Raw genomic sequence first — 11,639 nt, forward strand, 5'->3', positions numbered from 1 at the left:
GAAGAAAAGAATAAAATCAGCTCACCCACCTAGGAAGAGCTCTTCCTTCTTTGGAATGTTAGTTCATTTAGTCCTTTTTGTTTTCACTATTCTCAGATATCTTTTAAAATATGATTTCTGTAATTTATTCTTTTTTTCTAGTTGATGTGCAAGATTAATGGCATGCCACCACCTATTAAATACTACTGGAAAGCAGAAATTGATTTGCTAACTGTTTAATCCTCACAACACTTTTATGAGGTAAGTACACGTTTCAGACAAGTTGTGTAAATTGCCAAAGATCACTTAATAGTAAGTAATGAAGACAGGAGATGAACCTAAGCTATCTCATCCTAAAACCAGGGGTGACAATAACTATGATGATATATTGCCTCCAATGGATGGGAATATTCTTTTTCAATAGGTAAAAAAAATGCTAATTCTGACTTCTAACTGAAAATCTGAAGAGAAGATCTTTTTTTTTTTTCGGTATGCGGGCCTCTCACTGTTGTGGCCTCTCCCGTTGCGGAGCACAGGCTCCGGATGCGCAGGCTCAGCGGCCATGGCTCACGGGCCCAGCCGCTCCATGGCATGTGGGATCCTCCCGGACCAGGGCACGAACCCGCGTCCCCTGCATCGGCAGGCGGACTCTCAACCACTGCGCCACCAGGGAAGCCTGAGAAGATGATTTTTAAAACTTCCTTTTGAGATTCATTTTGAGTCAGATATGTAAGTTATTTAAATTCAAGGCACGTCTCTCACCAAAATTTTTCTGTAGAAACTAAATGACCTTTTCCTACCCCTCAAGCCCCAAGAGATAAACCTCACTTAATCAAAAGTGGTTTTGGTCATACTTTCTTCAGGAAACAGGAGGGGCAACTGTCAAGTTTTCTGTGTCCTCCTCCCACAGAATTCTATTGGTAATTATGACAATTCACTTCAGGAATACAAATGCATTGAGGGGAACACTTTCACTTTACATTTTCATTTTTGGAATGTAAGTGCAATGGACTCCTAAACTGCTTGCCTAGAACAGCAAAGGTTAAGGTAATTAGAGTAGAAATGGGAAAATCCATAATCAATTTGTGTTTTAAAAGGGCCAAAGAATACCAAAATGAGAGCTGAGAGGGCATCAGGCAGCCGGTGGTTTGTGGCTACAAAGGGTGAGTCACAACTGAAGCTATAAAATGGAAACCAGCACATTCTGAAAAGCACTGGTGTTCACCCTTTTCTTTTTCATTTAATGTTTTTTGATTTTATTTTTATTTTATATTGGAATATAGTTGATTTACAATGTTGTGTTAGTTTCAGGTGTACAGCAAAGAGATTCCGTTATACATATATATGTATCTATTCTTTTTCAAGTTCTTTTCGCATTTAAGTTATTACAGAATATTGAGCAGAGTTCCCTGTGCTATACAGTAGGTCCTTGTTGGTTATCAATTTTAAATATAGCAGTGTGTATATGTCAATCCCATCCTCCCAATCTATCCCTCCCCCCCTCCTTCCCCCCGGTTACCATAAGTTTGTTCTCTAAGTCTGTGAGTCTGTTTCTGTTACGTATATACAATGGAATGTTACCCAGCCATTAAAAAGAATGAAATAATACCATTTGCAGCAACATGGATGGACATAGAGATGATCATACTAAGTGAAGTAAGTCAGACAAAGACAAATATCATAAGATATAAATGCAGAATCTAAAAAAAAACATGAGGGCTTCCCTGGTGGCGCAGTGGTTGGGAGCCCGCCTGCCGATGCAGGGGACACGGGTTTGTGCCCCAGTCTGGGAGGATCCCACATGCCGTGGAGTGGCTGGGCCCGTGAGCCACGGCCGCTGAGCCTGCGCTCCGCAACAGGAGAGGCCACAACAGTGAGAGGCCCACATACCGAAAAAAAAAAAAAACATGATAAAAATGAATTTATTTACAATACTGATGTTTACTCTTTGTGGGCCTTTGCCTAAGAATAATGTGATAATGATAAAGTCTCTTCTAGCTACAGCTTTATCAGTAGAAATAATTAAGATGCAAAAGAATCAGAATCTCTTCCACTCACTCTACTGACAGGGAGGAACTTTGGACTTGACCATGGCAAAAGTCAATATATGAACTTACTGAGAAAGACTTGATTGTTAGCTTTTAGAAAGGAAAGTGTCACCTGATACTGCAGAAAAACCAAACAATTCCATAAAGAAAGCAATTGTCTGCCTGAAAGCAGAATTTTAAAACTAAATCTATAAAAGGAATCCACAAAATCCCATCACAGGATTTTAAATATTTCCATTACCTTCCGCTGCTTCCCAATTAACCGAAGAAGGCAGTGATTTCCATGCATTTGCCGTGTCTGCCAGACTTGCTGGTTCATTTCCTGGATTTTATCACTCTGTAAATTTTGATGATTCAATTATACTACCATCAAACGATGTTAAAATGCCATCCTTCCTGTATCAAAAAAAAAAAATTAACACTACCTGCCAGTATAACAATCAATTTAACAGCTGCTTTTATCATGTGCTTACCATTTGAAAGGCATTCTATGTACATTTTTGCTAATTTTCCCCAAAACACTGCAATTTATGCACTTTATTTTCATTTTCCAGATTAAAAAAAAAAAAGAAACAAGCTTAGAATGGTCAGGTAATATGTCTAAGGCCACACAACCAGTAAGCAATAGGGTTAAGAGTCAAATCATGGTAAAATTCCAAAGCTTGGGTTCTTTCCATAAAATCACTCTTCTCCTATTGGAATAGTCTTGGTTCCAAACTAGCTGTCCTGTCTTATCCCTCCTCATGCCCATTGCCACACCTTCCAGCCTACCCAAATCGGTCTGTTCCCTCAAATATTTTGTACTTATTTTCTCTTCTGTATCTTCACACACACAGTTCCTCATACTAATATTGTTTCTAATCCTCAACCCTATAAAAAGCTAATTTATCCTTCAAGTGCCTGCTGAGATTCCACTTCTTCCAATAAACCTGCCCAGACCACCTTACTTCCTCCCCCAGCTCTCCATAGCAATCTCTCCCTTCCAGATATGTATATGACATATATTCTATTTGTTCATTCATTCATTCAGCAGATCTTTATTCACTTCAAGCACTGGAAACACAGAGATGGCTGGAAGTGAAATCCAATAACAAATAGATAAATATAAAATGTGTTTTAAATATACTAATATATATGTGAATGTATATACACACATTTATATGTTCAACAATATTAATAATAGCTGACATTATTGAGTGCCTATTATGTGCCAGGCACTATTCTAGGCCATTTAGGTGTTCTAACTTACTTAATCTTCACAACAACTCTTCAAAGCAAGTACCTTTTTATTTATGAGAATACTGACACACAGAGAGGTTAAACAAGTTTCCCAAGGAAGATGAGAAGTTCATCAAAGGGACCAGGAGAAGAAGTGTGTAGTGAATATTGTAGGTGATCCTCTAACATCCAATCTAGTCTCCTTCGAAACTGTATAGTTTGGAAACATTTGGAAAAGATGTGAACCCCGTAAGTGGCCCGTGAATGACCTAAGTAAACACAGTCAGTAATTCCAGTAAATAATTCCAGTGCCCTGGCCCATGATCCATCCAGAAACTCAAGCCTAACAGCATTTCTTTGCAGCAGAAATTGGCTCAAGGAGGTCCACAAGATCACACTAAAGAAAAAATTACTTTTTCTCTTCTAGACATGAATGAGGAATCATTAAATAGCCCTGTTTGCTACCAGCAGCCTTTTTGCAACCATGAAGAGGACCAGCATGAACACAAAGTTTACTGTCTTAACCTAGGTTTCCCTCACTTAAGCCAGTGTTTCACCCTCCACCTGCTCTTCATCCCAATTCTCCATCATAGAAGGTTTTAGTAGTCATAATGATACTGCATGCCAAGGCCTAGCACCATCCTACTTTCTACCAACAATGGGGTCCTCATTGCCATCTGACCAGTGAATGATGCAGTCATAGAATCCATCCTGAGTGACTCGTTTCCAGGGCCCTTTATGGTGCCAGCTGTCATAGCCTAGGTTTTCCCCTGAAAGCAGAGCCTGAGGCAAGGGTTTACATGTAGGTAGTTTATTTTGGTAAATGAGCCCAGGGAACAAGAGTAGGGAGACTCTGAAGAATGAAATAGAAAAGTAAATTCAAGGGCACAGTATCAAACTAGTCACTGTTGTTGGCAACTGGACATTGGTCCTCCTGGGAAGCTCTGAGGAATTGTATAGAATTTGACTGAGAAATGTCACCCAAGCATTGGAGGAGTGAAACGCTTATCTGCCAGTTTCCATCTCCTGTTGGTCAAAGGTTGGAGCACTGAAGGTTAATTTCACACTTGCATATGCAAAAGTGTCCAGCTGGTCCTCCAGTTGGTTTAGCTGCCTCACAGAGGCTTCACAAAAGAAGTGATGATTCTGTGACTGGATCATTCACTGGTTCTCTAGTTGGACAAGCTGGTTCCCAAAAGAGTCCCATATCTGGTATCAGAGAAGCAGAAAGTAAAAAATTCACTGTGCAGCTGAGGCAAGGTGCTTATACACTTGGGCAGAACTGACTCCTGCATCCATGGCTAGATTAAAGGTGGGCTCAGAGGATATGAGCTGGGGCACAGGAGGTGTCCACACATAGTACCAGTTGTCAGAGAGAGACATGAAAAGCACCTTCAAGCTCAAGGCCATCATCCAGCTGCTAGAATCTGGCTACCTCTGTATTTCCAGTAATGGGAACACATTAACTTCCTTATTGTTTAAGCCACTTCTTTCTTCTTAGTCCCCCCTTTATTAAAAGGAAACTACTAGAAAAAAAAAATATATATATATATATTTATGAATTGTGACATGTCAGGTAGTGGTAGGAAAGCAGCCAGAGATATAGAATTTGTTTTCCTTGAGTATAGGATTTGTTCACGTCATCGGTTGTGAAGCCTTATTGGTATCGCATTGGCCATGTTCAAAATGTACATAAGCTACTCATTTATGTGAAATAAAGCAAGCTGTCTTTTCTGTAATATGAAGCCTAAATCATGCCAACTTTTACAGAGGGGATTCTCTACAGAAAAAAAAAAAACAGTATTTACAAAAGAAGTAAGGAGTTTGTTAATGAGCTCAGTTTTTCACTCAACAAATTTAGGGTGCCTCTCATCTACCTGTCATCATTGTTATCTTCCCTGGGGATACAGCAGGGAAACAGACAAAATTCCCCACCATCAAGGAGTACTGTCTAGTAGGGGAAACAGACAGTAAACTCAGGGGAGGAGGAAAGGTAAGACCAGACCAACATATATTTTTAAAGGATCATCTGGTTTCTGTAAGGGGCTGGGGTGGAAGCAAGGAGACCATTTAGATGTTGATGTAGCAATTTGGGCCGGAATGATGGTGGCCCATCATTGGTGAGGGTGAAGGTGATGAGAGGTGTTCATTCCTATCGACTTTATTGTGCAAAGCAGTATAGTCTTTGAAGAAGGAAATATCTGAGGAAGAAAATGGATTCTAGAAGGAAATGGAGAAGGGAGTGAAATATAAAAGGTCACTGGATAGGTGTTAGGGAGGACATTTGATTCAGCTGGAAAGACAGTTACAAAGTGTGAAAGAGCCATAAATTGAAAGAAATGTGGGTGATGAACTGAATCTACTTTGGTGTTAATCAATAGGCATATGATTGATAACATTGGAATATTCTAATTACTTTTCATTTCTGGGTTATGTTTCTTTAAATACAACACCAGGCAAAGTCTGGACTCCGTGAGACCCAATATACACAGAGTCACACAGACTTACACAGAATGAAATTTGTCCTGTTTATTAACACATTTTGAAAGTGATGTTTAAATATTTTTACTCTTATGATTTTTACTCATAAATCTTTCCCTCTGAGATATATTAAGTTCCAACTCCTGCAAAGAAAATTAGAAGACAGTTTAGCTATGAATCAAACTAGAATCATGATCAAAGAGAGTCTCAGTAGATAGAATGTAGTATAGAAATTAAGTTAGCTAAGTTTGGACCTCTCAGATTAATCATTTCATAATTCATATTTTCAAATATTTACAGCTCATTGAGCAAGCCTATTTTCTTTCCCAGTGGAAAGATGCTTGGTGCTTAAGGGGCCCTGTGATTTAGTAAGGATAATTATGTGAAGTAAAGTACAAATGACAAGTGACTATTTTTGTGATTTTCTTTGCCTCCTTTCCAAACTCAGTAGAATGGTGAAGTAGGGGGGAAACTGGATGACCGTTTGAGCAGGGAGCAGGGGTTGATCTCTTTATTTAAAAATATTATGGGCAACAAATTATTCCTTTAAAATGCAAGTGTATTCAGAGTGTAAGCTCCATCACACCTCTGTGTGATGATAGTAATACCTCAGTTACCTAAAACAGTGGGCAATGGGGCACTGACAGAGAATAGAGGGGAAGTCCTAAAAACTTGGAAACAGGGGACTGGGGTTTGGTCCCATCTTTGCTACCATCTAGCCGTGTGGCTTTAAGAAAGTCACGTGGCTTCAACAAATGATGTTGGGAAAACCGGATATCTACATGCAAAAGAATGAAGTGCAACCCTTACCTTACACCATATACAAAAATTAACTCAAAATGGAGCAAAGACCTATATATAAGAGTGAACCCTATAAAACTATTATAAGAAAACAGAGGGGGAAAGTTTCATGATATTGGATTTGGCGTTTATTTCTTGGATATGTCACGAAAAGAACAAAGCAACGAAAGCAAAAAAAAAAAAAAGATTAAGTGGACTACATCAAATTAAAAGCTTCTGTGCATCAAAGGACACAATAAACAGAGTGGAAAGGCAACCCAGAGAATGGGAGAAAATACTTGCAAGTGATCTATTTCATAAAGGGTTAGTATCAAGAATACATGAAGAACCCTTACAACTCAACAACAACAACCACAAAAGCAACCCAACTGAAAAATGGACAAAGGACTTGAATTGGTATTTCTCCAAAGAAAACATACAAATGTCAGTAAGCACATGAAAAGGTGCTCAACATCACTAATCACTAGAGAAGTGCAAATCAAAACCACAATAAGATACCACATCACACCCATTAGGATGGCTATTATTTTCAAAATGAAACAAAATACCAAGCGTTGGCAAGGATGTAGAGAAGCTGGAACTGCTGTGCACTACTGGTGAAAATGTAAAACGGTGCTGCTGCTATGAAAAACAGTAAGGTTGTTCTCTAAAAAATTAAAACAAGAATTACCATTTGATCCAGAAATTCCATTTATGAGTATATGCCTAAAAACTTAGAAACAGGGACTTAAAGAGATGTTTTTAAACACATGTTTATAGCAACATTATTCACAATAGCCAAGAGCAGGAAGCAACCCAAGCGTTCATCGACAGATGAATGGATAAGCAAAAGGTGGTATATACATACAATGGAATATTATCCAGCCTTAAAAAGAAGGGAATTCTGATACATGCTGCGACATGGATGAACTTGGAGGATATTATGCTAAGTGGAATAAGCCAGTCACTAAAGGACAGATACTGTATAATTCCAGTTATATAAAGTACCAAGAGTAGTCAAGTTCATAGAGACAGAAAGTGGAATGGTGGTTGCCAGGGGCTGGCAGGAGGGGAATGGGAGTTGCTCCTTAATGGGTACCGAGTTTCAGTTTTGCAAGATAAAAAGAGTTCTGGAGATGGATGGTGGTGATGGTTGCACAACAATGTGAATTACCTAATGCTGTTAAACTGTATACTTAAAAGTGGTTAAGATGAAAAATTTGTTAGATGTATTTTATCACAATCTTTTAAAAATTTAAGATAATGAATAGAAAATGCTTTCACAGTATAGGATATACAGAAAGTGCTCCAAAAATAACAAATGTTATACTTGCTATTTTATTAAATTTCCTGAATTGAGGCCCAAGATGGTCCCATTATGTCAAGTTCCTTTCTGGGGAAAAGAAAGCATGTGGTGAAATTAAGTCATCAGAATTTTTAGAAGTGCCTGACACATCATTTGGTCTCATTCCCTGGGGGAAAAAAAGTTACAATGCTTTGCCAACTCTTAGAATTCTTATTTCTAACATGAAGTGTTTGGACAATTCATTAAATCATCTGTAAGTTCCTTCACCTCTCATAGTTCTCTGTTCTAAGTCAATACTTTGTAAACTGTGTTCTGTAGTTCTAGTCCTCCAGGCAAAGGACACGCTAAATCACTTGAGTTCTGGATGCTTCGGTACACACACACGCACGCACACACATACACACACACCCTTGTTTCAAGCAGAGATGCTCGCATTTTCTATATTGAGGTTATGTTCAATATTTACTATTATACAACATTTTTCTAATTTTAAGAAAATGGAAGCTCTGTTTCTAAGGAAGCCAGGTAAGTAAAATTTTCAGATAAATGAAATTTTTCTTCAAGTACAAAACTTTCATTTTAAATTCTACGTTTCATGAAAATCCTATAAAAACTGACCCTTGTGGGCTTCCCTGGTGGCGCAGTGGTTCAGAGTCCGCCTCTCGATGCGGGGGATACGGGTTCGTGCCCCGGTCCGGGAAGATCCCACATGCCGCGGAGCGGCTGGGCCCGTGAGCCATGGCCACTGAGCCTGCGCGTCCGGAGCCTGTGCTCCGCAACGGGAGAGGCCACAACAGTGAGAGGCCCGCGTACCACACACACAAAAAAAAACCAAAAAAAAAAAACTGACCCTTGACCCATACCTTCTAAAAGAGGATTCCTGGACCATAGTCTGATTGGTAAAGCTTGGCTTCACCAGGGACTGACATGCAGTGGACTATGCTTTACATAGAATTATAACCATGAGTTTCTATTCTCTTTTCAGGAAAACACAAGACTCTGAGCCCAAAATGAAAATAACTCCTACTAATCCAGTTCTTAACTTTTCGTCTGTCAGTGCCCCGTCAATCTTCATGGTACTGCCATCCAGTACCCTGCCTGGTTCCATGCCTCCAGCTCTGCCCAGCTGTTACCTCCGTTAAGACTCCCTTCAGCTGGCTGAATTCTTATCAGCGTTAAAAACTCAGCTCATGGCCCTGCCGCCCGCCCCTCGCCGTGAGGAGGAAGCGGAGGAGGAAGCGGCTCGGGGAGCTGGAGCCGCGAGCTGGAGCGCGGAGCGTGAGTGAGGGAGCAGAGCCTCCTGCCCGCCCGCCACCGCCTCCGCTCCGTAAGCGGGAGCCCGGGCCGGGCGCGGCACGCAGCCCCAGGCCCTCCCTCGTCGTCAGGCCTCGAGGGCAGCGCGCGCGAGCCAGGGGGAGGGAAAGCGAGCGAGGGCGGGGAGGAGGCGGCCGGACCGAGCGGGCGCCCGCGCGTGTGGCGTGAGGGGAAGCCGCGGCCCGCCCCCTTCGCCTTCCCTTCTCTCCCCTCCCCGCTCCCCCCGCCCCACCCCCGACCGCGGAGCAGCACCATGTCGGCGCCCGCGGCCAAAGTCAGTAAAAAGGAGCTCAACTCCAACCACGACGGGGCCGACGAGACCTCAGAAATAGAACAGCAAGAAGCAATTGAACATATTGATGAAGTACAAAATGAAAGACAGACTTAACGAACAAGCCAGTGAGGAGATTTTGAAAGTAGAACAGAAATATAACAAACTCCGCCAACCATTTTTTCAGAAGAGGGCGGAATTGATCGCCAAAATGCCAGATTTGGGGGGAGCAACGTTTGCTAACCATCCAGGAGTGTCTGCACTGCTTGGGGAGGAGGATGAAGAGGCGCTGCGTTATTTGACAAGAGTCGAAGTGACAGAATTTGAAGGTATTAAATCAGGTTACAGAATAGATTTTTATTTTGATGAAAACCCTTACTTTGAAAATAAAGTTCTCTCCAAAGAATTTCATCTGAATGAGAGTGGTGATCCATCTTCAAAGTCCACTGAAATCAAATGGAAATCCGGAAAGGATTTGACGAAACGTTCAAGTCAAACGCAGAATAAAGCCAGCAGGAGGAGATAGCATGAGGAACCAGAAAGCTTCTTCACCTGGTTTACTGATCATTCTGATGCTGGTGCAGATGAGTTAGGAGAGGTCATCAAAGGTGATATTTGGCCAAATCCATTACAGTACTACTTGGTTCCGGACATGGATGCTGAGGAAGGGGAAGGAGAAGAAGAAGATGATGATGATGATGAAGAGGAAGAAGGATTGGAAGATATTGATGAAGAAGGGGATGAGGTCGAAGGTAAAGAAGATGAAGATGATGATGAGGGGGAGGAAGGAAAGGAAGATGAAGGAGAAGATGACTAATGGAACACTGATGGATTCCGACCTTCCTTTTTTAATTTTCTCCAGTCTCTGGGAGCAAGTTGCAGTCTTTTTTTTTTTTTTTTTTTTCTCCTTCTCCTCTTGTGCTCAGTTGCCCTGTTTCTGAGGTCTCTTTTCTCCTTTATACCATGGCTCACAACTTATTTTGGGGGGAAATACCTTGAGCAGAATTCAGTGGGAAAAGAATCTCTACCCCTTTCCGTTCCAAATTCATTTTTATCCCTTCCTGTCTCAACAAAAACGTTATGGAATCAACACCACCATGCTCTGTGGGGGAAAAAAGAAAAACCTTCTGCTCCCTTAGCTCTGCTGGAAGCTGGAGGGTGCTAGGCCCCTGTGTAGTAGTGCATAGAATTCTAGCTTTTTTCCTCCTTTCTCTGTATATTGGGCTCGGAGATTACACTGTCTCTATGTGAATATGGACAGTTAGCATTTACCAACATGTATCTGTCTACTTTCTCTTGTTTAAAAAAAGAAAAAAAAACTTTAAAAAATGGGGTTATAGAAGGTCAGCAGAGGGTGGGTTTGAGATGTTTGGGTGGGTTAAGTGGGCATTTTGACAACATGGCTTCTCCTTTGGCATGTTTAATTGTGATGTTTAATGGACATCCTTGCAGTTTAAGATGACACTTTTAAAATAAAATTCTCTCCTAATGATGACTTGAGCCCTGCCACTCGATGGGAGAATCAGCAGAACCTGTAGCATCTTATTTTCAATTGACATTCTCTATTGTAATTTTGTTCCTGTTTATTTTAAATTTTTCTTTTTGTTTCACTGGAAAGGAAAGATGATGCTCAGTTTTAAACATTAGAAGTGTACAAGTTGCTTTATTACAATAAAACTAAATGTGTACACACACAAAAAAAACTCAGCTCATGTGTTCCAAACTTAAGGAAGCCACCCAAGCTGGGTGAAGTGCCTGTCCTTTCATCCCCAAATATCCTGTCCATCTGGATACCATATATACACATGTATACCCAGGCACTTACCATTTTTATTATCATTCTCTCTTTTTCAGTCTTCTCCTTAACTAGGTATATGCCCCTCAAGCCAAACTCTATGTTTTCTTCATGTCTGTATCCTCAATGCAGATGACAGGGCCGGAGTATTCAATATGTACTATTTAACTGAACTAAAATAATTTTATGTCATCTTAAAATTTCATGGATAATTGACCCTTTTTTCATAGCCAACTTTCCTTGATGTCACAGTTGAGTTTTCTACCATGCCTCATCTTTTAGTTACACCTAGATAATTGAATGTTAACTCCTGTTAACGAGATTATTTAATGACATAGAAAAATACAAATGGGAATGAAGTAGGAAATCTAAATACAAAGCTGTACAAACTTCAGTAAAATTCTGTGAAAGCAGTAGTATATATTGTATATGTATGTAGAAATGATA

At 40.5% G+C, this 11,639-nt stretch overlaps 1 pseudogene across 1 annotated transcript; it reads left to right on the top strand.

Moving 5' to 3' along the window:
• The first annotated feature begins 9,352 nt into the window (after positions 1 to 9,352).
• LOC308614341 (protein SET-like) lies at positions 9,353 to 10,650 on the top strand (annotated as a pseudogene). Its single transcript has one exon. The product of its transcript is annotated as a protein SET-like (transcript).
• Positions 10,651 to 11,639: the final 989 nt, after the last annotated feature.

The sequence above is a fragment of the Mesoplodon bidens genome (assembly GCF_964165515.1).
Source record: "Mesoplodon bidens genome assembly, chromosome: 3".
Classification (NCBI taxonomy): domain Eukaryota; kingdom Metazoa; phylum Chordata; class Mammalia; order Artiodactyla; family Ziphiidae; genus Mesoplodon; species Mesoplodon bidens.